The 16,924-nt window shown below is 37.1% G+C and overlaps 1 long non-coding RNA gene across 5 annotated transcripts in view; it reads right to left on the bottom strand.

Moving 5' to 3' along the window:
* The window catches only part of LOC106881766 (uncharacterized), a 77,510-nt gene that overhangs the window by 43,607 nt on the left and 16,979 nt on the right, over window positions 1-16,924 (bottom strand). Inside the window, exon 1 of one of the 5 annotated variants that reach the window (XR_001410897.3) lies at window positions 4,677-5,724. The exons of the other annotated variants lie outside the window; for them this stretch is intronic. This is a non-coding gene — a long non-coding RNA (uncharacterized LOC106881766). Of the gene's footprint in view, window positions 1-4,676; window positions 5,725-16,924 lie in introns of those variants that run through there. 5 annotated transcript variants of the gene reach the window in all.

The following is a 16,924-nucleotide window of genomic DNA, read 5'->3' as shown; positions in this document are numbered from 1 at the left end:
CCATGTAGAGCGTATTTCTAGAAAATTTCATTAGAAAATATCCATTTTTCTGGAAGTCATTAGGAGACAAACGAAGGTGGTGGGGCACACATCTGTAAGAATTCCCAAAGGTCATTATAGGAGTTTTGGGGAGTAGTTTCCTATTTCTTTATTGCCTACAAGGGGCTAAACATAAAGGGGACAAACAAGGACAGACAAACTGATTAAGTCGATTATATCGATCCCAGTGCGTAACTCGTACTAATTTAATCGACTCCGAAAGGATGAAAGGCAAAGTCAACCTCGGCGGAATTTGAACTCAGAACGTAGCGGCAGCCGAAATACCACAAAGCATTTCGCCCGGCGCGCTAACGTTCCTGTCAGCTCGCAGCCTTAAGGAGTAGTTTCCATTCCACGAGTGGTTATGCCCTGCAATGTTGTTAATGTCTCACTGCATTTTTGATATGCGTGAAAGGCCTCACCATTGGACACAAGCAGTGTCTATAAACGCTATCTTTGTCGGAGATTATTGACTTGCGTCAAGGGCAACAACTAATATTGGCCTTATTAATATACAACAAGGGAAATAATCCAGTACAACCGTTATCATTGCTAGTTCACTCTTGTAAGATTTTTCTCAAAGGAAACTTCTGCCTTTATTGAACAATCTGATATATGGACATAACTACTGAAAAATTCTCTCTGAAATTGTCTGCTGCTAATTATTTCTTTTGTTTATGCAAACTGTACCAGAAAGAATATTTCTCGTAGACGTACAATTAAGAGTAATTCCACTGCAAAACGCTTCTAATTCTTCATCATTATAAATGTATCGTTTACAAATGTCATCTGTTTTCTGAGATTGCAGGCTTACACCAAGGGAAATAACTCAAGTTGATTTTACAAGGAAGTCAATCCACTGTTTATTTCTTTATTGCCCACAGGGGGCTAAACACAGATGAGACAAACAAAGACAGGCACGGGGATTAAGTCGATCACATCGACCCCAGAGCATAACTAGTACTTATTTAATCGACCCCGAAAGGATGAAAGGCAAAGTCAACCTCGGCGGAATTTGAACTCAGAACGTAACGGCAGCCGAAATACCGCTCAGCATTTCGCTTGGTGTGCTAACGATTCTGACAACCGTCGTATAGATACTACATAAATATATATATAGTAAGGTGTGAAGGCGCGTGCTCAGCGATTAGGGTACTCGGCTCACGATCGTAAGACCGTGAATTCTATGGCCGGCGTCGCATTGTGTCCTTGAGCAAGACACTTTGTTTCACGTTGTTCTAGTTCACTCAGCTGGCTAAAGTGAGTAAGTGCCTGTATTTCAAAGGGCCAGCCTTTGAATCTCCCTGAGATTAAGGGTACACGTGTTTGTGGAGTGCTCAGCAACTTGCACGTTAGTTTCACGAGCAGGCTGTTCCGTTGATCGGGTCGACTGGAACGCCGATGGAGTAAGGTAGAATTATCCACTGAGGGCCAACGATTAGAACTCATGATCGCTTATGCCTCATTGTATGGTAGAAGTCCGGAAACCGGTTTGTGTATTCTACCCCTTTGTATTCTAAATAGCTTTCCTCTTTGCTCTCTGGGACTCCCTACAATCGTTAGTTTTTCTCTAATCTATGATATTCAGTTCTTTAAGCCCCTCTGTCAATTGGTGTCTTTTGAATTTGTTTTCCTCCTTTGTAGTCCCTTACGCTACAATAGCCTCAAGCCTTGTTAAAATGGTATTTTTTAAAAACGTGTGTTATTTATTGTGATGCAACGATTAGCAGTCGCAAAAGAGTTTATGCGTCATTGTAAAGAAGACAGGACACGGCTATTTGATGAAATTGGTGTAGTGTACTGTTATACAGTTTGTGTTTGAATGAATGTAACTTGGACACCACACAGCCGTGTGGTAAGTTGACTCTGAAATGTACCGCCGAGAGTTTATAACTTTCTCTCTCGTTGTATAGCAGCATGAACTGAGAACGCCTGGCTATATGGTGGAGTGGGTGCTTTCATTTTCATATAGAGTGGGAAGTCGCTTGAGTACAATCAGAGATTCTAAGAGGTGAGGGGTTGTGGTATTGTTTCAGGGTTCTGAGTATTGTTACATGAAATAAAATAGGAGGTAAGAAAATACGTAAAAGAGCAAAAGTCAAAAAGATGTTAGAAAAAAGCTGATAGGAGAAATTGTCATCCTCAAAATGTAGTTGTTGGGGCTGCTGTAGAGTCTGGTTGGCATCTTAATACAGAGTTAGAGGAAAACAGGGTTAGGGGTATGGCAGGTAACCAGGTGTAGTTAGAATACTGCTGATTAGGATTGTTTCTGTAAGATTTTGTATGTGAACAAGAAAAAAAGATATGTTAGTCGATATATTATTTTGTGTTTTCCATCGTGCATGAATTGCACTTGCTACCTCGCCCACTTGTTGTGGAGTTACTTATTCCACAGTTCTTTACATTCCACATAAAATTTGAGAGCCAGGTGAAATTGCGCTTCTTTCATTCTCTCAATGAAAAGAGAGGAAATGTTTATCCGAACTCTGATCATTTCACGATCCTCTGAACATTTATTGATAATTCATTTTCTACCATTCTTTTGTTTCTATTTATAAACGCATTTGTTTATTTGTTTCTTTCGCCTATATATATATATATATATATATATATATATATATATATATATATATATATATATATATATATATATATATATATATATATATATATATATATATATATATATATATTAACAAATCTACAAATTTACGATGTATGTGAGAGTGTATGTGCATGTATGCATGTGTATATATATATATATATATATATATATATATATATATATACATGATATATATAAATGTGTGCATGTGTGATTGTATGTGTGTAAATGCATATGCGTAAGTATGTTTGTGCCAATATGTAAATATTTATACTTGCAGTCTATGTTGGTACGAAAACGAGTTACATACTTTTATATCTACCTTTCTTTGTTCTATCTGTATTTGTTCCATTCAAATTTCAATAATTAAAGAACATAGATATACGTGACTCTTTCTCACATACTTCTGGTCTTTCGTTCTGGGGAAATTCAGTGAAATCAATGTTGTTCACGGTATCAAAAAAATTTGAACCTTGTCTAACTTCAGTAATTTTTATCTGGATCAAAAGTTTCCTCTCAGACTGTTCCTTCGAAGTGTGTACTATTGAGACTCTCTCTCTAATCCGCACTCTATCAACTCTACTATGTTTCAGAGATGAATAAGTCTTCTATACTCTTCTGTATACTGATGACATTTAGCCTTTTACTCTATACAACTCTAGCTGAGGATAACACTCTCCACTTCTTAACCATACTTATGCGGACCTGATCCACGACTTAGACATATCAGATCAGATTTTCACTACACCTATCAACAGAATCATTAAAATAAAAGATGAATAAGTCTTCTATACTCTTCCATAGACATTTTGTCTGTTACTCTATACAACTCTAGCAACAGCGCCAAAACATATGATTTGGCGCTGTTGCTAGAGTTGTATAGAGTAGATAAAGTGTGGGTTAGAGAGAGAGAGAGAGAGAGAGAGAGAGAGAGTGTGTGTGTGTGGGTGTGTGTGTGTGTGTCTCAGGAGTACACACTTTGAGGGAACAGTCTGAGAGGATACTTTTGATCCAAAAGATGAGAGCTAATCTAAGTAATAATTACTGAAGTAGGACAAGGTCCAAATTCTTCATATACAGAGAGCAACATTAAATGAATATCGTTGACCACACCAAAATAGAAAGAAATTAAACTAACAAAGCTCAAGTGCTCTAAAAGCACTAACTCATGGACATTCTGCTTCTTCGACCTCTTCTACGGAACTCTAAGAACTAGTAACTTCTAAGAACTTGTAAGCTGTATGCCACACAGATTCTCTTTCATATTGTTCTTATCTCCTATCAAAGTTCGCATTAAACACTTTTTACTTAATATTTGATCAACAGAGGGTAAATTTCTGGAATTTTCACACTTTTCACGTATTTCTATATGAATCGATCAACCTAAGTGAAGGCGTGTGGCCTAGTGGTCAGAGTGTTGCACTCACAATCACAAGGTCGTAATTTCAATTCTCAGTTCATTCAGCTGTAAATGAGTAACCATGCAACGGACTGAAAGCCTGTTCAGGGGAATGTTGTGATCTCGGTCGCTTATAAGCCACGGAAACTGTGCAACAGGACCTATGAGTCCTAGGACAAAACACCATGTCCAGAGGATGATGATGACAACGACGACGACAGCGACGACCTACACATGTCCTAGCTAAATATCAAGCGCAACCATTTCATCAACCTGACAAACTAGAAAGATCTTTGACATTGTCCCTTCATCTACAGGCAACAATTCCAAACAACTGATTGGTTATAATCGAAATGTGAGTTAATAATCATAGATTTATAATGAAATATAATACAAATTACTATTAATATCAAGAGAACATATAACCTTTAAATATTAAAGATTATATTCTATATTCAAGCAGAAAAAATTGTACATTTAAGTCACAATATTACCTAGGCTAAAAGAAAGTTGATATGTGAGCAAAAGGCTGCCTGTCACGTGAAGTATATTTATGAAGAATTGTAGACTTTTAAATGAAAATATAACAGAGCATAAATAGAACAATGAATACATGTAAACAAGTGTACATACTTGTAAATCAAACATCTGTTCCTAAGTGAAGTCATGGGATCAATTTGGGTGAAAAACTGGAGATTTGTGTCCGATATAAATGTGATGTCTGCTGTAATTTCCTCGAACCGGTTCCCATAGGAATACGTAATAAATACCGAGGAAGAATGCCAGACCAAATTCGAATCCAACATATAAGGAGATGAGCAGAAATTTTAAGGAAATAATCTGGATCATCGATGGTGGAGCTTTCTTTTTGAGTCCAACTATTTTGGCTTTTGAGGATTTCTTCCTCTCAGGTTCTGGAACATCAAGAGTAACATCAGTTGAAGACATTGTTTAGTAAGAGTCTAAAAGCTATAGAGACTGGTTTTTACAACTACTTTACAAGTGGTGTAGCTGCGGTTTTGAGTATAAATATAAACTGGAGAAGAAAATTGAATCAATGTAATTATGAAATGGAATCGGAAAACAATTACCACAGATATCTAACAGAAAATTATAACAGAATTTTCAGAAAAGAAGATTATAAATAAAAACAAAAATATTTAATCGGGGAGACGCTAGTTTAAGTATTAAAAGTAAATTAGAGGATAATATGAAGGTAGTATCTGGTTAATAAAATAATTAGTATTACTAATATGCTTTCGTGTCATGATCGATAATTACTTCGACAGCAGCAAAGTCCAAAACTTACTATTAATTAATTAGCTTGACAAATATGATAATCTAATAATTTATTATATTCCCGCCCTTGTATTTTCGATTTTAATCATAAGCTTGTATTTTGCTTAATAGATTACGAATTATGTATATTTCTAATTTGACAACAATTTCGTAAACAGTATAACTATGAAAAATACGAATCTTGAAGTTACAGTCAGCATAACGTTCCTTAAATCCCGAGATAGCTTATTGTCATCAAAATGCTATGGTCTTGCAGGTTATTCCCTTCATCTTCAGCGTAAAATTTACATTTACTCTCCACAGAACTGTAAATGCTTTCAAAAAACATATCCCACAAAACAATCTAAAAAATATTACTGAGTTACCTGACTAAAACAGTCACCTAATAAAACTATGGGCAGCCTTAAGCACAAATGTACCAACATCACAGTGAAGATGCGTGGTTTAGTGATTAGGATATTCGGCGTATGATCGTGAGGTCGTGAGTTCAATTCCTGGCAGTGTTTTGTGTCTTTGAGCAAGACACTTTATTTCATGTTACTTCAGTCCGCTCAGTTCGCAAAAATGAGTTGTACTAGTAATTTAAAGCGCTAGCCTTGTCACATTTTGTGTCACCAACATCTTTAACAGCTCATTGCATGTGCCAGCAAAGGAGATACGACTGATAGAAACAGTCGTCATACCATCCCCAAACTGCATCATCAAAAATAAAATTTAAAAAAACAAGAAAGAACGTTGGAAAATGTGGTCCCTGGTAAAATAAAATATGAGTTAGTCTTGACTGGAAGTCTTTAATCTAATCGACAAACAGAAGTGATCAGGATCTAAACAACAATAAAAGAAAACTGGCACTCCGTTAGTTACGACGACGAGTGTTCTAGTTGATCCGATCAAGGAAACAGCCTGTTCGTAAAATTAACGTGCGAGCGGCTGAGCACTCCACAGACACGCGTACCCTTAACGTAATTCTCAGAGATTCAGTGTAACACAGAATGTGACAAGGCTGGTCCTTTTATCTACAGGTACTACTCATTATTGTCAGGTGGGTGGACTGGAGTCACGTGAAATAAAGTGTCTTGCTCAAGTACACAACGCGCCACAGGGAATCAAATTCACGACCTTATGATCGTTAACCGAATACTTCTAACCACTGAGCCACGCGCCTTCAAATAACATTAAGCACTGCCAAATCCTTCGAACCTTAAAAACTGCAAAATCATAACAATTTTAAAGACAAACAAAAATCCAACTGAAGCCGCATCTTACAGAACGATCACCCATCTTCAAAAACCCTAGAAACACTTACTCTTGACATCGTCAACACAGATTTAGACAACCTTATTCAACTACTACACTACTCATAATCTTTGTCATTTCTACAACTCTACCGCTGTTACAATTACCTCTCCTCATCGAAGCTGGCTGGGAGCGGTGGTCATACTACCTCACTCAGATATTTCAGACCCACTCATCTCTCCTCCTCCTACCAGCCTCGTTGTATCAACTATCCCAAACCTCCTCATATACTAATCACCATATCAAATCCTTCCTTCAAAGAACGCCATTTCTGTTTGTGTCTTTCTCCGCATATAATACATTGGTCTATGAGGACATACAAAAGCCATGGGTACTTTCTCCAGTCCCGTTAAGTAAAACAAATTAGCATTACACCTTTTATCATAGGTCTGCTCAATCGAGGAGGACCTGGGGCTACATAAAAACCTAAAGCCCCCTTCTAAGTTTTGCACAAGGCCATCAGTTGTGGGGGAAGAATGTAAGTCGATTACATCGATCTCATTACTGGTATTTTATTTTATCGACTCTGAAAGGTTGAAAGGCAAAGTCGACCCGACGTAAAGAGCCGGAGAAAATGGAGCTGTCGCTTAGAATTTTCTTCGACGCGCCTACGATTCTGCCAGCTCGTCACATTTACATAACATAAAAATAACAGGGAAAATCCTTGGTTAGCATATTATCTCTCATGTCAGAAAGACTATGTCGTTTAAGACAACATATCTAAAATTAGCTGTTTCCAGAATGGAGTGCCACAAAGATTTGTGGTGGTGGTGGGTGGGGGGGGGGTTGCCTTTAACGACTTGTCTTTGCAATACATAACCACGTAACATTCACACAGTTTCAGAGACAGATTATATCTAACTCAATTTCTCTCAACATTTCTTAGATCAGCGGTTCTCAACCGGGGTCCCTATGGTCACATATTTACGTCAAAGGTCATAGGTCCATGTAAGAAGTCAAACATCCATATCAAAGATCAAAAGTTTATGTCAAATGTTAAAGGTTAATATTAGTACTAGGGAATTAAGGATCACTGGTGGTTCACAAATACGTAAACACACATAAACACGTACACACACACACACACACACACACACACAAGCACATACATACACACAAGCACATACACACACACATTTCTTTGTCAACCTTGCGTGCCACACTTTCAATACGTGCCCGCACACATACACACGCACAAGCACAGATACACCCACACGCGCGCGCGCAAACACATACATACATACGTACGTATGTACATACATAATATTCATGCTTCTTTTACTTGCTTCAGTCAATAGACTGCGGTCATGCTGGAGCACCGCTTTGAACAATTTTTAGTTGAATGAGTTGATCACAATACTTATTTTTTATTAAGCCTCGTACTTATTCTATCGATCTTTTTGCCGAACTACTAGTTTACGGGAACGTAAACACACCAACACTCGTTGTCAAGCGGTTGTGGTGGAGAAAGACACAGACCTGAAGACACACACTCATATATATATATATATATATATATATATATATATATATATATATATATATATATATATATATGACGGACTTCTTTTAGTTTCCCTCTACCAAATCCATTCACAAGGCTTTGGTCAGCCCGAAGCTATAGTATGAAATAGTTGCCCAAGGTGCCACGCAGTGTGACTGAAACCTGAACCATATGGTTGCGAAGCAAGCTTCTTACCACAAGACCACCTACCAGAAAACAATGGAGGGATTAACCCATTCGTCACTCATATTTTTTTCACAGTCACAGACGCAGGCATCAGGCTGTTAACCTTTTAACCTTCAGATGTTATTATGATTCATTTTGTTATTCTTTTCCCCCCTCGGCCGTTGCTTCTGTTTCTTCTTGTGTTTATCGTGATGGTTTTCTAGCTCAACTCTCCAATACACTTTAAACATTTACTTCTTGTGATACCTTCGTCTTCTTTCTCGAGTTCGAAGACAAGCAATTTCTCTATAACTAAGAACTTCGTCTCAATGGAGTTAACCAGAATTGGATTGTGTGTTGTTTTTCCATGAGCTTCTCTTTCCCGTATCTTTGAATAGCTCCCCTTCTTCGCTTGCTTACTCTTACGCTTTTACCTTCACAGAGCACTTCATTATTAAATTTCCCCTATCTGCCCAATATATATGTAGTTACTTCCTTTTTATCTCAGTCAAAATCCGACTCCATCTTTTTTTTCTTCGGTTACTATCGCCTCCCCACATACACACATTTCGTTATCATGCACAAATTCCTTTCTCTCTCTCATTGTTATTCTTTCTAGGTCTTCCTCTCTCTCCGCCTCTGTCTCTCTGTTTCTGTCTGTCTGTCTGTCATCTCTCTGTCTCTCCTTATCTCTCTCTCTCTCGCTCTCTCTCTCTCGCTCTCTCTCTCAAATTTCTTACAACATACCCATTCCTGCGCCTATATATATATATATATATATATATATATATATATATATATATGTGTGTGTGTGTGTGTGTGTGTGTGTGTGTGTGTGTGTGTGTGTGTGTGTGTGTACAGTCTATATAAATCACAGTATGTGTGTGTATAATGACTAACGCATACTTTTCCACAATTCTCAACCGATTTTCATCAAACTTTGCACGCACATTACTTATGTCCCAAGGATGGTTATGCACTATAATATTTTGACTGTCCACCTGCAATGGTGATTAAATTGACTAGGAAGATTGTACACGATGAATATCCAATACCAAACAGTCTTAATCTCCATATTTAAACTGCATTAAACTTTGGCAAGCTTACCTTTACCTATTCTGAGTTACTTGAAAGGTGATGTTCCCTTCCCTCTTTTCCATTGCGTTGTTTCACTTTAAGGATGCTTATTTACCAGTCCATTATGATATTTCGACTGTTGTCCATTATTTCAAATACGTTTCAGCATTGTCGTTCTAGCCTTTTCTTAAACAATAACATATGATTCGTCCCAGAGAATCAACTCTTAAATAAGAGTGTTGCTTCCACTAGCAAAAGAATAACATTTTGCTCAGAGCTCCCGTGTAAGTGGACAAACCAGGAAAAACGGTGGTTTACAAGGGTTTTTCTCTAATTCGTTGTATGTACATAGATTTTTATACGTAGGGTTTTCCATACTTTTTGAATCTATATGGTGGTATATTGGCATTAGAGAATATTTTTTAGTGGGTTTTCTTATTTATTATTATTATCTATTTATATGTTGTAATTGTGTATTATTACTTTCTATATTTTTTATGTGTATTGGTGTATATTGTTTGAGAATTTTGATTAGAGAATATTATAAAAGTGAAAGGATTTTGTCTATTTATATATTTCGACTGCTTTCCATACTTTTAAAATCTACATGGTCGTATATTTGCATTATAGAATATCATTTAGTTGTTTTCACATATTTTTATCTATTATTTATTTATATGTTAAACCATCCCAAGGGTGCGTGCGTTTGCTAGTATATATATATATATATATATATATATATATATGTGTGTGTGTGTGTGTGTGTGTGTGTGTGTGTGTGTGTGTGTGTGTGTGTGTGTGTGCGTGTGTGTGTGTGTGTGCGTGTGTGTGTGTGTGTGTGTGTGTGTGTGTGTGTGTGTGTGTGTAAAGGTGTGTGTGTGTAAAGGTGTGTGTGTGTAAATGTTAAACGATGAAAATGAGTGCTCAACACCGCATTGATGGATATAATTTCTTTATTTGTGAATTAAGGCTACCGTTGGTTTCATGTTACGAAAAGTAGGAAAATGTCCTAGTGTCTTAGAAATTTTTCAAACCGATCACATGGAGACGGTGATCGCCTCCAGTTTGGAAAACACGACCTCATTTAGTTCGCGAAGATTCTCGTGAATTTTCGTGAATAAAACAATGAATTAATGGGCGTTACTCTTGGGTGGCATCTTTTGAATGTTTGTCTCCATTAGATTTGCCTTTTGGGCAAACTCTTGTGTGGTCAATTTGCATTATTTTGTTTTTGTTCTGGGTGTAGTGTTCTTATACTTGTGAGCTGAGGTAGTTCGTCATTGGAGTATATCTCTTCTGTGTGTGGATTTTGTGTCCTGTGTGTGTTCAGATTCCACATTCAGGAAAGGGGATATCCTTGTGGGATTACCGTCGCAGATGTGGCTCTTCTTTGAAGTATTTGAGAGTAAAATACTGCTTGTGTATGCAGGGAGAGAAGGTTTCATCCCTAATGTTTAGGATGTTATCTGTTGATTGAATAATGTTTAGTATTACAGTAATACAGAGTTCACATTTGGTACCCCATTCTCTGTATTTTTGGCTTTAGCAATGATTTTCCATTCTATCTAGGGGTTGCTTGTTCCACCTTCTTTCAATGCCCATATTATATTTGACAGGCATGTTGCATGTTTTTTTTAATTTTATGCTTTATACACACACACACACACACACACACACACACACACACACACACATGGATGTATGCATGTATATGTATATATTGGTGAACAGCTGAAAGGACAGGGGCCAGACTAATATGGGCCACCTTTTCCCAGAGGTAAAAATGGGTTTGTGTAGAGTCAACGCCCCTATCTAGAAAAAAGCAAAGTTACAGAAGCATTGATGACAATTCAAAACCAACACAATCTGGGAGAGGAAAAGACAGGCCAGACTTGAGAGGCAGCGAAGGTTTTGTGTAAGTATGAAGTATGAAGTATCAATGTTATTCAAACAAATGAAAAAGTGAAAATTAGATTTCTTTTGACTAAACAGGGGCCAAGTTTTGTAAGAAAAATACATACTTATTTAAAGAGACCCAAGTACAAAACTGGTACTTCTATTGATCCAAGAAAACTCTGAAAAGCAAAATTGACTTTTGTGATTTAAAACCACTGAACTTCAGTGACAAAAAATTTTTTAAATGCCATTATTTAAATGTATTTTTACTGACTTCTGACCAATTCAAAGCCAACAAGACCTGGGAGAGGAAAGCTTTACTTCAGCGATGGACAACACCTCAAGGAATAAACAACTCAGAGACAAGAATAGTGGGGACAAAAATGTCGTCGTTGGCCTATTCTCCATTGGGATTAAAGGGCCAAGTGAGAATTTTTTTTTTTAGAGAGAAATTTAAAACATTCTTCTTACCTTATAAAGGATGTGTCAAAGAAGGTAAATTAGAGGCGTAGGTTCGATGCTTACTGTAATTACCACGAACTGGATCCCAAAAGAAAATATAATAACCAGCCAAAACGACAGCGAGTGATACGACAAAACCCATGTACAACCCGACCAGAATTAGCTTTTCCATTAAAATAGCAAATTGTGAAACATTTTCCGTTTCTTCGGAGATTCCAACGCCAATAGCTTTCTTCCCCGGCATTTTCTGTATGTTCATGTGTTTAGGCAGATAGGGTTACAATATCGTGGAAATACATTTTTAATTATTTTCAACATTTTGGCAATTGCTCCGTAGTGTTTGGAGTCGACCCAAGAAATATTTGTAATCAGCTTTGAATGGTCATCATTATAATAGCCAATTCTAAATAAGTTACTAATTATTGTATTATTGAAACAATTCCAAATATAATGAAAATTATTATCACATGACCATCATATACTATATGACATGATATTCTTCAATTCCTGTAACACGTATGGCATATATATATATATATATATATATATATATATATATATATATATATATATATATATATATATATATATATATACATATATTCATATATATATCACAGGCGACTCCAAGTCATCAGCGTCACTCGGGCTCATCACAAATTTCGCATAAGAAACTCGAAGAATTTCACGTTTATCAGCTTTATTTCTAGCCCCAAATAGCTTATTTTTTAAATATCTTTCTCCATTTTAAAGTTCAGGGTAATAATAAAATAATCCTGCAAAACAAAACTGATCTTTACACACAGACGCACAGAATAACGGCAATCAAATAACGACAGCGGGGTGTACAACAAACATTAGCGATCTGACTGTCACCTGTACTCTTGATATGAAATGCCAGTCAGACTTTTATAACTACCAGGATCGTTCGTATTAGCCCGAGCTGCTGAGTAATTTTTCGTTCCTTTAAGAATATAAGGCAAAACGTACCTAATGGAAGATTCCACCAAGATGGGTGAATGAATAATAAAAAAGACCCAAAAGAAAGATTTTTTTTAATGAATAAATAAATAGGTAAATAAAAATTATATATAAAACTTTAAAAGGTATATTCAATATAAATATTAAAATATATAAAATATAATTTTTCAGAAAACTGTAAATTCACGTATGAACATGAAAAGTAAGAAGAAAATAAAAAATAAGAATATATAAATATAAAAGAAAAACTGGAATTATATTGTATATACGAAGAATCTAAAGAGTCCAAAGACCATACGAACTCATGCATACACAAAGCCAGACACAGTACACACACTATACAAATTATATTAAATAAACATTATACACAAAATCGTGTAAAAATATAAGCGGAAAAATCTGATAGAGAATATATATAAATTGTAGAAATATTAGTGGAAAAATTTGAATGTCGATAATATAATACAAAATTGAAATGACAGGATGGAGAAATTGTAAATGTTGAAATAACTCGACGCAATTATGTCAGTATCCTAAGCGTTATGAAAAATGCGAAAAGGTAAAATAAAATTAGATGAACGTACTTATGTACGTGAAACTATCGGTAGCGCATATAATGCATATAGTAGGAAGCATTTATAGTAATATTAGACTCTCATTAGAGTACTCTTGTTATTGATTTTTTTTTTATGCGCCCCTTTTAAAGCCTAGCCAGGCTCATGGGCCCGGTTTCCCGGTTTCTATAGCGTATGTGTTCCCCCCAGCTGGGCGGGACGCCTGTCCATCGCAGCGTTACTCAAGAAACAGTGAGAGAAAGTTGGGGCGAAAGAGTACAACAGGGGTTGCCACCACCCTCTGCCGGAGCCTCGTGGAGATTTAGGTGTTTTCGCTCAATAAACACACAACGCCCGGTCTGGGAATCGAAACCGCGATCCTCCGACCGCGAGTCCGCTCCCCCTAACCACTGGGCCATTGCGCTCCACGTTATTGATTTTTACACAAATTAATTTGTTATATTTCCCTCCTTACATCCGCTGTCGATTGCAAATTTATAATATTGGCACCATTGCGGTATAAGGGAGTCACTCCGAAACAAACCAATTAGGCTTCGCACAAACATGGATTTATACCACTTGGGCTATTCAACCAAGTATATACCGATACCACCGAAGCATCTATATCTTAGTATGATGCTAGAGGAAGTTGAGGACCTTGTAAAAAGAATGCGATGGAAAGCAATATTTTTCGATTCTGGATGACCTACATTATATAAAGAGAACTATGATTTGAAAACGAAAAGATACCTTTCCGCTGTTAAAGATCTAGTTCTATTAGAGTCTGACCTACTTAATTTAAGTGGAGGCGCAATGGCCCAGTGGTTAGGGCAGCGGACTCGCGGTCATAGGATCACGGTTTCGAATCCCAGACCGGGCGTTGTGAGTGTTTATTGAGCGAAAACACCTAAAGCTCCACGAGGCTCCGGCAGGGGATGGTGGCGAACCCTGCTGTGCTCTTCCACCACAACTGTCTCTCACTCTTACTTCCTGTTTCTGTTGTGCCTGTATTTCAAAGGGTCAGCCTTGTCACACTGTGTCACACTGAATATCCCCGAGAACTACGTTATGGGTACACGTGTCTGTGGAGTGCTCAGCCACTCGCACGTTAATTTCACGAGCAGGCTGTTCCGTTGATCGGATCAACTGGAACCCTCGACGTCGTAAACGACGGAGTGCCAACAACTTAATCTAGATACTAGCGTTAGATTACGCAAGTACAATAATCACTTTCAAGCAAAAATGGATTCGGACATTAAGAATTTTAGGAATTCGGATAAGAAGTTCGTATTTTGTAATAAAACCAACAATCTGTATGAAATATCTAAAGAGACTCACGATAGACTATTAACTGATTCCATTACCGCAAAATACAAGAAGACCAATGCTAAGAAATATCATGACATCAATGAGGAAGCTGAAATTCTTGCAGGCCGCTGTAATATTGATGATAGATTAGAATGCTTAGCCTTTATTGCGTTAAAAGTCCACAAACCGAATTTCCTGCAACAAACCTACTTGTAAATCACTAAACCCAGCCAAATCGGAAATAGGGTTGGTGCCTAAGAAAATATTTAGAAATATTAACAATAAAATAAGGAAAACTACTGGTCTTAGACAGTGAGATAATTACTTCACAGTGGTAGATTGGTTCAGCAGAATTAATAATAAGGATATAGTTAAATTTACCCATTTGATATTGTTGATTTTTACCCCTCGATTTCTAGTTCGTTGCAAGATAAGGCCGTCTAATTTGCTAAATCATTCGTTGATATGGAGACCATTGAACTGGATGTTATTAGACACGTCAGAAAAACCCAATTATTTAGTAAGGGGGAAACTTGGGTAAAAAGAAAAAACAAACGATGACGAGTTGTCTAACATCTCTATGGGGTCATACGACAGCGCAGATGTTTGTGGTCTGGTCGGCCTATAAATATTAAACATATTGAAGAATAGATTCCCATCTCATGATGCTGGTTTGCATCGTGACGATGGCTTGATTGTTTCTCGAAATAAGCTATATTCAATCGTGTTATTTTTAAAGACTTAGGGTCTGATTGTTATTGCAAAAATAGTATTTCTCAATAAGCAGACCAATATTTGCTGGTTTAAATATGAATTGAGAGATTTCTACGATTTTACTTTGAGAAATATTGCCATCGATCAAGATCAAATATACAGAAAATAAATGAAAAAAATGCTTTTTTTTCCCCCCAAAAAAACTGAGGAATCTCTGTACAGCAAAAACAGTAGCTAACCAAGAAAAAGTAAGGTCATTTTCAGATTCAGCGACCTCTAATTAGCTGAAAAAGATGTTTGGTATCTCGACAACATTTCAAAAAAGTTTATTTAAAATTGGACAAAGAGTCGTGTCACAAAAAAATCATCGGACAAAAAGACGTCGGGCCAAAAGACGTGGACGAAGTGATGTCAGACAAAGTGATATCGGACGAAAAGTCGGGACACATATATTATATGTATATATATATCCTCTTCGAAGCTTACAACCAAGGTCTTTTAAGGTTTCGCAAATAATTGATCGGATTAAAACAAGCTTCAAGCTATCTCAATAAACTTTTGCTGATTCAGTAGTTTCCTAAGACTTAATGTATCCAGTCAATGAAGAAACCTCAGTGCTTGAAACAGCAGCCAAATATCCCTCAAATGACATTGACCTGCTTGAAACAACTATATCTCAAATAATATCAACCTGCTTGAAACAGCAGCCAAATAACCTCAAGTAACATCTTAGCGTCTGACAAATGATGGAATATAGTCCTTTATTTTATTTATTTATTTATTTATGCGCCCTTTTAAAGCCTAGCCAGGCTCATTGGCCCGGTTTCCTGGTTTCTATGGAGTATGTGTTTCCCCCAGCTGGACGGGACGCCAGTCCATCGCAGCGTTACTCAAGAAACAGGAAGAAAGAGCGAGAGAAAGTTGGGTCGAAAAAGTACAACAGGAGTCTCCACCATCCCCTGCTGGAGCCTCGTGGAGCTTTAGATGTTTTCGTTCGATAAACACACACAACGCCCGGTCTGGGATTCGAAACCGTGAGTCCGCTGCCCTAACCACTGGGCCATTGCACCTCCACGAATATAGTCCGAGATACCCATAAAATGATAGATTAATAACGATCTAAAAGTGGTTAATCATAGATATATTTAGTCAAAGCTGACCTGTGCTAATCAACATCAACAACAGCAATAACAACAGCAGCAGCGGCAACACCACTACCACCACCACCACCACTAGCAAAAACAACAACAACAACAGCATCTAATGCATAATTCACGTATCGTTTCTGCTTTGGAGACGATCAAGATATTTTTATTTTACACCTGCAGTTTATGTAGATATCCGGGAAAAGAGAATTGTTAAAGATACTTCTTTTTTCGGCTAAACTTAGCCTGCACTTCCTTCTATTGTCAAAATAAAGCTTGCACTTCGCTATATGTTCTCCACTTGTAACCCGTGCCACTTTATTTCAATGACCATATATGCCTAGCCTGGGCTGTGACATTGCGTCTTTCTTGAATATCAAACAAGGATTATAAGTGTTAAACCTAGTCCTGAAAGGATCTTCTGTTGTGCCCACGTACTTCTACACGTTTGACTGCCCGCTGAGGTCCTTTGGCGTCACT

This window comes from Octopus bimaculoides, chromosome 11 (assembly GCF_046866305.1).
Source record: "Octopus bimaculoides isolate indiv1 chromosome 11, ASM4686630v1, whole genome shotgun sequence".
In the NCBI taxonomy this organism is placed as follows: domain Eukaryota; kingdom Metazoa; phylum Mollusca; class Cephalopoda; order Octopoda; family Octopodidae; genus Octopus; species Octopus bimaculoides.
This window is presented reverse-complemented; position numbering and strand designations above follow the sequence as displayed.